This window comes from Pogoniulus pusillus, chromosome Z (genome assembly GCF_015220805.1).
Source record: "Pogoniulus pusillus isolate bPogPus1 chromosome Z, bPogPus1.pri, whole genome shotgun sequence".
NCBI lineage: Eukaryota > Metazoa > Chordata > Aves > Piciformes > Lybiidae > Pogoniulus > Pogoniulus pusillus.
The window spans coordinates 105,296,842-105,307,629 of record NC_087309.1 but is presented as its reverse complement, the minus strand read 5'-3'; positions in this window follow the sequence as shown (position 1 = coordinate 105,307,629).

The following is a 10,788-nucleotide window of genomic DNA, read 5'->3' as shown; positions in this document are numbered from 1 at the left end:
GGTCTGTAGTTCCCAGGTTCCTCCATCTGACCCTTCTTGTGGATGGGGACCACGTTGGCCATTTTCCAGTCTCCTGGGACCTCTCCGGTGAGCCAGGACTGCTGGAAAATGATGGAGAGCAGCTTGGCCAGCTCAGCTGCCAGCTCTCTCAGCACCCTGGGATGGATCCCATCTGGTCCCATGGACTTGTGGATGTCCAGATGGCTCAGCAGGTCCTGAACTAATTCTTCATTAATTTATTATGTAAGCTTTTAAAATAAAATATTATCAATTTCAAAGATTATTTTATTTATGAATTCTATTATAAGATTAATTTTCCTGATATAATTTCATACAACAGTTAAAATAATTCTGATGTAGTGTGGTGTTAGTGCTGGTTTTATACCTGGCTTCTAGCCAAATGCATTTTGTAACATTTATAGGTGTTTGTTTGCATGCTCCCACACAGACAAATTGATTTTTTTTTTGAGGTATGAAGTTCAGGAATGTAGTTCTTGCAAAGAAAAATGCAGAACTCTATACATTGCTGCTTCTGATTTTCCCTTGGTTGGTGGTTAAAAAGGAAATGAGATACTTTGCAACAGCAGCATAGTTCCACCTGCTGTTTTGTAATACTACTGCAGACTTTGTTATATTCAAATATGAAGTCTTGAATTCTCTTGCAAGGTTTATGAATTTTTTTTCTCCTATCTTTTATCCTCCCCCCCCCCCCCCCCCTTGGTTTTCTTTTGTTTCCCTTTAACCTCTTTTCACCTTCTTTCTTGGTAGTCAAGTGCATTGTCTTGAGTAACAAACTTCTTAAATATTGGTGTATAATTGATTTTCTCTAGAATCAACAATAGTGTGAGTAAAATGGCAACAAAACAGTGCAGTGTAAATTTGATTATAAACTAAAATCTTCATTAACTGCAGCTGAGAAAGTTGCAGTGTTCACTAAGTGATGGCAGTGACCTGAGTAAATCTTACCTGATTGTAGTCAGTTATCCACAGCAACATATTTTGTCTATTTTATAGCAAACAGAGGATCTAATTTAGAATATAGATGCATATAATCCAAAAGGTAACTTGCCTGCCTCACAGTACGTGTGTGGGGTCTTCAATCAATTTCACTGGGCTGTCTGGTGAACAGATAAACAAAAGCAGGTAATGGCAGAAAGAGAGCTGTCAATACCTACATCTGCTGTCTTAATATTTGTGAAAACACAGGCCTGTGTTAGACTGCAAAAATAAGTTTTACTGCTGCTATGCTTGGACCCTTGAGGCACTGATTACTTTGGTGGAAACCAAAAAGCTCATCTGCGAGGACATTTGCTTCCTCATCCCACTGTGCAGCCCTGCATGTCCTAATGAATAGGGGAGCTCATTCCACACTGTTCGCCTCTCTTCTTTCATGTCAAGGTTCGTTTGCCAGCTCTACAATCTGCCACAGCACTGATGAGGCTTGCAGAATCCCAAGCAACATGAAGGAACAGATCAGTCCTTCATATTGAAGAAAAATGTACAATGCAGTAACAGCGATTGATAGAATTGCTTGTAGATCTACACATTTCCTTTTTCACTGGTACTCTTAACGTCCATGGTTTCATTACCTGGAGAGGTGATTCACTGCTGGCTGCACACTTCTGTGTGTCTCCCCTTTATTTCTGGGGAGAGATGACTGAGACCTTGTCAGACTGTGCAGCCATCCAACGAGATCTGGAGAGGCTGGGATGCTGGACCATGTGAAGTTCAGTAAGGACAAGTGCAGGATCCTGCATCTGGAGAGGAATAACAACAGGCACCAGTACAGTTTGAGGGCTGCCCTGCTTGAAAGCAGCTCCTTGGGGAAAGATTCGGGAGTCTTGGTGGACAGCAAGTTCTGCATCGGCCAGCAATGTCCCCTTGTGGCCCAGAAGGCCAATTGCACCCTGGTGTGCATCAAAAAAATTGTGTCCAGAGGTCTAGGGAGGCTTTTACTCCCTTCTTCCGTAGTGAGACTACACCTGGAACACTATGTCAAATTTTGGGCTCCCCAGTTCAAGAGAGACAGGGACCTCCTCTCCAAGGGAGAGCCACGAGGATGACTGGGAGACATGAGCATCTTTCCTATGGAGGCAGACTGAGAGCCCTGGGGCTGTTTAGTCTGGAGAAGAGAAGGCTGAAAGGGTAATGGATGTCAAGAGGTAGGGACAGGCTCTTTTCAGGGGCACCCAGGAGTAGGGCAAGGAATAATGTATATAAGCTAGAACATCGGAAGTTCCACCTCGGCATGAGGAGGACAGAGCCCTGGGACAGGCTACCCTGTCTGGAGACTTAAAAAACCTGCCTGGGTGCATACCCTAGGTGATCCTGCTTTGTCAGGGAGGGTTAGACTCAATGATCTCTGAAGGTCTCTTCCAGCTTCTAATATTAATTCTATGATTCTGCCAGCCACTGAACAGCAAAAAAGGTACTCTATGCAGAAGCCATGCCTTGGCAAGGCATAAGTAAGGGTGTCTCATGAAAGCTGAATGTAAATCAGACTTAATTAGAAATACGTTTCCTCTGCCACCAGAAGAATGCATACAGTCAAAGGTGCAAAGTCCTTTGAGCAGTGTGGCAGAACAACACCTTGGCAGCTGTTTGGCAACAAGAAAACGCTGCTAGAGGCAATGACAAACTAGGAGGTTGTTGCCTTCGACTGCCTGCTTGCTGCAGGAATATGTCATTTAATTCTGAACTGAGCTTCATTTTCCTCTCGCTTTTCCAGGTCACCTTTAAGGATTCACTTTGTGGTGTGTTAACTGCCACAGGTTATTATTTCAAAGTCTGTATCCAGAAGTTTCATGTGCTAACTTTAATATAGAGTCTGAGAAAGATGAAACAGGTTTACTATGCATATGACAGAGGATTTGTAATTACAGCCTAATTAAATTTGAAATTAAAAGGGGAGAAGGATTCCAAGAAAATTAAGCTGTTTACAAAAAATACAATTATATATCTATATAGATATACATAGATATATATAGATACATATCTCATAAGAGACACTTCATGTCATTGATTACACAAGGGCTAATGAATTCCTAGGATATTGTACTGTTGCTGCATAAGTTAAAAACAGATCAGCTAAATTATGTGAGTTTCTGTATTGATTCTTAACACTGCACAGTTAAAAGAATCCAACATATTAAAAATATTTATTATACAGCTGTTTTGTTGTTCACTTTTAAATATCACTTTGATACTTTTTTTTTTTTTTACTTGAAAAATAAGTATAATATTTCACTTGGAGGAAGAGGCAATTTGCATGTAAAATGAATCCATGAATTATTTATGAAACAAAATAGTTTCACTGCATCTTGATCAACCAATTTATTGAGGGAAAAAGATATTATACATTAAGAGTTGGTCAGCATGAGAAAAAATGCTAATTAGACTGCAGCAGAAGTTTTGACTCTCCTCTCAGATGAACCACAGTGGCTTTTGAAGAAGAGGGTTGATGGTGCTTGTGCTAGGTGAATAAAAAGATGTGATGCCCCAGAGAGCCAGAAGTATCCATTAGTTCTCTTTAGGGGCTTTGGTGTTATTTTTATGACCATTTCTTAGAGAATAATAATTAAGACTTCAAGATGCTGCTTTTGAGAGACATTACAGGCATCTCCTCAAGAACGAGTTAGTTGTGCTTGTAACACTTTGCATTACAGTATCTACTCTCAAAAAACGTTTTGCCTAAGACATGTAGTGCCTTGCCTAAGTTTGTTTTGTTTTTAAGTTATGTTTTATATTCTTTGCTGTTTAAATACATTGCTGTGAGTGAAATTTTTGATCACTGACTTCTGGTTGCTTCTAAGCACATAGGGAATCAAATAATCTGTGCAGATGACTTAAAATGCTGCACTTGTGACTGGGCACTGTTGAAATGCCACGTGAAAGATGAGCAGTGTGGCTCTGCATTGTGAATCTCAGCAGGTGAGGCAGATGGATCTCGCTCTCCCACAGCCTTGTCTTTATCAGAGGGAGGGTAATCTCTCAAAGAGCAACCACCATGGAACAAAACATCTCACTATCTGATTCTGTCCACAGAACTTTAAAGATCATAATTGATTGTTTAGTTATTATCACAGAATCATGGAATATTAAGAGTTGGAAGTGACCTCCAGAGATCATTTGGTCCAACTCCCCTGACAAAGCAGGATCATCTAGGGCAAGCCACACAGAATCACATCCAGGTTGATTTTGAAAGTCCCCAGAGAAAGAGACTCCACAACCTCTCTCTCTGGGTAGCCTGTTCCAGTGGTCCATCACCCTCACAGAAAAGAAGTTTCTCTTCACACTGAGGTGGAACTTCCTGTTTTGTAGCTTGCATCCATTATTGCTTGTCCTACTACCGCATGTCACTGAAAAGAGTCTGTCCCCTTCCACTTGACACCCACCACCTCACAGTCTTTTCTTCTCCAGACTAAACAGTTCCAGTTCTCTCAGTCTTCCTCCATAAGAGAGATGTTCAACTCTCTTAATCATCCTCATAGTTCCTCACCCAGTAGATTCTTGTCTTCTTGAATTTGGTACCCCAAAACTAGATACAGTATTCTAGGTGTGGTCTCATAGGGCAGAGTAGAGGGAAAGGAGAACATCCCTAGACCTTATATTATTATGGTTTAAATATTAATCTGCAAAAGCAGTTGTGTTATTTTTTCTTAATCTGTGGATAAATCATGTCAAGGGTGTTTTGAAACATAGCAACTGAAAACAAGCTTTGTGCACATGAATGCATAGCAGGTTGTTAACATGGCATTTTATGTGCCCACCTTAAAATTGCAGGCACTGACTTGGCTGTATGAGATCACTGATGCTAGCAAACCTGCCCTTTTCACAGAAGGTAACAGAAGATTAATTGTGAAATAGGCCCTTTAGTCAGGAAAGGAGATGAGGTGGTTAGTTGAAGCAGAAACATAAAGAACAGCAAAACTGATTATGAAGTCCTGCAATCTTGTCCTAGCAATAGAAACCTTCATGTTTATTGCTAAGTTAATCTGAAATCTATGGAGAGGAAAAAGTATTTCTTTATACCTTATTTGTGGCCAATTTTAAATGTTAAAATATCAGATTTTTTTTTGTGTCAAGTTGCATGCTTCACAGGCCTCTCTTGGCATTAGTATTGAAATATGTAAACAGAATGCACAAAAAATGAAGTAAAATCTGAAGCTCTTAGGAAGGTTTAGCCACATACCAGTTAGATTGACTCTGTGTGCTGGTTTGAGGCTAACTGGAATATTTTAATGAGACAAATAAGATCATTGATTGTGAAAATAAAATGATGATGAAATCTGTGTCATTCACTTGGTTTTGCCAAAATGTCAATAATTTGTCCCACACTATGTCCTGGGACGTTCCCCTATTTGCCTGCTCTCCCCTCTGCTCTAATATCTCTCCCCTAACAAATAACAAGTAAGCTTTGTTGACTGGTTGTTTTGGCTTCTGGATGGGAAGGGAGATGGAGAGGAAGAAAGAGGGCATAGGTCAGAGTCCTTCTGGGCAGTTTCCTTTGTCTGGGAGGAAGTTTGGATTTCTTTATTATTTCTACTTTGCATATAATCATAAATACTTGAAATATTGTGTGTGTGTGTGTATATATATATATATATATATATATATATATATATATATATATATTTATATGCTTATACCTTGCTGTAAATATAGCTTCATCTCACTTCCAAGCCATCTGATCTAGCCTGGTAAATTCCAATAGTGTGTATGTGTAAAAGTTCCTAACCCACGACACTCTGTAAATCAGGGAAAGATCCTAAAAACATAAATGTCACTGCAGCATGGTTATGAAGTTGCAGATCCCAAGTTATCATCCCTGTGAAAAGCACCCATGTGTGTTTAACCACATCTTCACTCAGTGCTTCTTTTCTTTCTTAAGCAGAGAGGAAACTGTTGTCATTTTTTTTTCATAGGATCTTGCTTGATTATTGCCAAACAGGAATTTCCATCTTTTTTATCTAATGGTTCTGCAAAGTTGTTCTGTGTAAGTAGCTTACCCCATGAGTTGGTGCATCTATGATCTTTCATCCCATCTTCCATTTCCAGACTCCAGTCAATCTTGCTTCACTTACAAAAGCTCAGCTTTACCTTCCTGGAATGCTGCATGCAACTCTGCATGTCTGTACGGAAGACATCTGTTGGGCATGGAACAATGCAGACAAAGACTTCTGAGGTCACCAGAGGAAAAGAGGACATGAGACATGACTAGAAAAACTCATTAAGGCTAAACATGTTGAAATTTGCCTGTGAAGACAGGCAGAAATAGAGTACTGGGAAAGACATTTAATCTGAATGCAAATACTTTGAGGAGTTGTGAATGAATTTTGGTTGGGTTGTCCTCAAGCTGTGTCCTTGGTCCTTGTCTTCTCTCTCCCATACCACTGTTGTGGCACTGCTGAGTATATAGAGAACCACTTACAGGAAGGTCATTTGAACAGGGAATCCTGCCCATTTGCCTGGATCAGCATCCTGGTTGACTTTCTGTGTTGACACAACAGGTCGAGCAGTGGACATCCAATTGCTGAAAATTATGCTGGATTATTTTACACAAGTGGTACCCCAGATTCTTCCATCTTTGAGATAATAAGGCATTTGAATTAAGATCCATGATTTAATCCCTTCTTATTGAAGTGATACAGATCTCACTCAGTGATGGTAACTGAACTGCTCTAAGTGTGAACTATTTCAGCTCTTAAATTTGCCAGTTTACAAAATTCTGATAATTGTTGTGTGTTTCTAAGCAAAGTCTCTGTAACTGCTGCCCTGTGTAGTCTGGTTAAAGTTAGTGTCTCATAATTGCATGGAAATGAAACTTTTGAACTTCATCCACACTAGGGGGCTGTGTTGCTTTAACAATGTCAGTTTCAAAAAGCCATATAAAGACAACCCGAACTATACAAACAAGTTGTAAGCACCACTTTTCCCTACATAATAAAAAAGGAGATGGGAGCAGAATAGTAAAGGAGAATGACTTGCAATTTGGACAAATATAAGGCAGAAGCAAGGAATTTTTTAAAAATCTGTATTTCTGATGAAATGTTGAAGTTTAAGGATGAAGTAATGCTTCCGTTGACTTGAGATGAGTGGAGAGACCATCACCCTGGTTACTTTAGTTCTAATATGGTGCTTCAGACCTAGGACACATAACCCAGTTTGCTGAAATTGAGGACAGGCAGGTTGCTTTCATTAAGATCTAGCAGCTAGCATTTTCTTCTCCATAAAGGGAAATTTCTATACGCTACACTGGTTCAGCATTTCCTGTCTCACTACAGTTCGTAGGATTGCTTTGTTACAAATACATGCACTCCTTAAACTATCTTTTAAAGAACATATCTACTCAGTGTTTCATGAAAAATTAAGAGTAACTGATACCATCTCCAGCTTGCTTTCCAGGCCTTGCAGAACACTGACATAGAGGTATACTGAAACCTGAGTGGATGCAGTAATAGAAAATTAACTGAAGGAACCTCCTGCCATTACCAAAGGCAGGTAATGTCTTTTCTAACTTCAATTTCTGCTAACCCTTGTAAAGACTCAGTGGATCTAAGCAATTCTATTAATGCATTACCTTCTTGTTTAACTGTGTAAAAAAATATTTTAAAGAAATAGTTTTGTTATGGAATATCTATTTTATACTAAACCACCATAGAGCTATTAATATTGTTCCCAGAAAGTTAAAACAGGTATTGTCTACCACAGTAGAGCCCTATTTAGACAGCCTAAGTTCCCTCTAAATTCCTGGATCTGTTCTTTCATATTGTGTGTGTACCTCTAAAGAATTAGAACCCACCAACAGGAAGTTAGGTACCAGGATTTAGGTAGCATGTGGGCCATTAAAATGTATCTCTTCTTACCAAGTACTGGTGTCATGTCATGTAACTGAACTTCATCAGCTATTTTACTAAGCAGTCTGCATAGTAGTTGTATCTACTTTGCAAGAAAGCCTATTGCAACATTTTCCTGTGCTTTTATTGTTTCAGAAGTATCACTGATTTTTTTTTGTTGGAAAAGACTTTCAAGGTCATCAAGTCCAACCATTACCTAACTCTACCAAGTCTGGTGCTAAACCACATCCCTTAGCATCTTTTAAACATTTCCAGAGATGGGGATTCAACCACCTCCCTGGCAGCCCATTTGGGTTTGAGGACCCTTTCAGTGAAGAAGTTCCTTCAAATGTTCACCTGCACTGGTGCAACTTGATGCCATTTCCTCTTGTCCTATTACTTGTTACTAGGGAGAAGAGACCAATAGCCACCTCACTGCTATGTCCTTCAAGTAGCTGTAGAGAGCAGTAAGGTCTCACCCTCAACCTCCTCTTCTCCAGACTAAATAATCCCAGTTCCCTCAGCCACTCCTCATAAGATTTGTTTTCCATCTCTGTCCTTCTTTGGACATGCTCCAGCACCTCAATAGAATCATAGAATCATAGAATCAACCAGGTTGGAAGAGACCTCCAAGATCATCCAGTCCAACCTACCACCCAGCCCTAGCCAGTCAACTAGACCATGGCACTAAGTGCATCATCCAGTCTTTTCTTGAACACCTCCAGGGACGGTGACTCCACCACCTCCTTGGGCAGCCCATTCCAATGGGAAATCACTCTCTCTGGGAAGAACTTCTTCCTGTCTTTATTGTAGTGGGTGTCTTCAAACTGAAAAAGGTATTGAAGGTGCAGCCTCACTGTGATGAGTACGGGCAGAAATGCCTCTCTATATGTCTTCAGGTGATGTTACTTACCATCAGTGAAACAAACTGATAAAGGAAACAGCAGGCATCTCTAGGGGTTGCAGGCTAAGGTCACTCCAGTCTGGTGAATCCTCTTCCTTGCACATTTTCTAACTTGAGATGTTTGAGTAGAAACATTGGATGACTGAGAACTGAGAAATTAGGCTTACTAAGATTTCTATAGTCTCATGAAAAGTATGGCATGTCAAAGATGTGAATGACTGAAATGCTATTCAGTGGACCAGTTTTTGAAAATATGTAACTTCACTGCCACAGCCCTTAATTAACATTGAAACTTGTACCAGGAAGCCAAACCTTAAACAACAGAGGAGGACAACAGGGAGCCCCTGGGCCCCATACTATTTGTCCACCTGCTGCAAGAAAAGGTAGTGTTGCTAATACTATTCTGTAAATGTCAACAAGCCAAAGGGAATGACCTTAGCTGAATATCCTACGCTTCTGTCCTGCTCTGGCAGGAGGGTTAGACTTGAAAGCCTACAGCAGCCCCTTCCAGTCCCTAACATTCTGTGATCCTGTGAAGTAGGAGCTGTGGTCTGTGGCAGACACCTTCTGCTAGACAAGGCTGCTCAAGGCCTTGTCCAACCTGGCTTTGAACACCTCCAGGGAGTCGGCATCTGTGGAAGGATTTCCTTGGGCAACTGTGGAAGGATTTCTTGCTAACAGGACATGAGTTGATAAGCAGTAAGTAAACCTGTCCTGCGAAGTGTCCTTGAGTCCATCTCAGAGGCAGGATGCCAGGCATTGGGTGGCACCCTCCACATGCAGCTGCATGGCAGAGCCTGCGAGCTCTAAGGGGCAGACTTTACAGGTTGTTGATATAGATTAACCTATCTGTACCACACACATAACCCTGGACCAATCTGTACTTTCCACATGTACCAATCTCAAACTAAGTTATGCACGCTGCTTCCAAATAGCATTTAAGCTACTGTATTGCCTCCATAAAGCATATTGTACTTTTTGCAGCTAACTTGGACTGAGTCATCTCTTCAGTACCCTGATCCCACCTCTGCTGGACTCCCGTTACTGCAGGCAACCTGTTCTGGTGTCTCACTACCCTCACTCTGAAGATTTTCTTCCTAAAATCTATTCTAAACCTACCCTCTTCCAGGTTAAAATGATTCCTTCTCATCCTATCACTACAAACACTTTTAAAAATTGCATCCTCAGTTTTCTTGTAGGCACTCTTCAGGTACTGGAATATGTATTAAGAATTCTCCAAAAGCCAATTTTTCTATGGACCAATGGATTTTATATTGTTTATTTTATATATATATATATATATATATATATATATATATATATATATATATATATATATGGAAGGTTTTCCAGGTTATTTGCAGCATTAAGGAAAGAACAGAAGAACAGTGAATCCTGAAGAAAAATTCAGTTCTCTACTGTCATCATATCTGGAACAAAGGACATACAGATGCAGGAAAAAAGGCAGTGCTGAAATGTATGTGAGATTTCTTAGTAGATTTGTGATTATGTTGTGAGACTAAATGTTCTTTTACTACTAATGTTGTAAGTTGCATGCATACCCACGTGTAAAAATGGAGTGTTTCCATTCCTTACTCCTTTGTATTCAAAAGGGAGAAAGTGTTTGCTGCTAGCAGCTCCTTACATCCTTATTGATAAAATGCCATAATCAACAATATTTTTTCACCAATTTTTTCCATTTTTTTTTTAAATGCATATGTCAGCTGGGAACTCTAAACTGTGCTTTTATAATGCCCTCTCTCTCTGTGTGATATTTTTTAGCTTCTGAAGAATATTAATAATACCCATACCTTAGTTGCAGAAGTTTAATAAACAAAGCTTAACTAAAACAGGAGTAGCACAATAAACCCAAAGGGTTCTGCTTTGGCACTGTAGATTTGTGTAATGTTTTTTGTTTGCTGTGTGCTTTTAAAAAGTGGGATGGGGGGAGGGATGGAAGAGGATTTAAGGTTTTTATATTTAATTGAGCTAACAACATGTGCTGATAAGTAATAAATAACAAGGACAGAGAATGACTAAATAAATTAG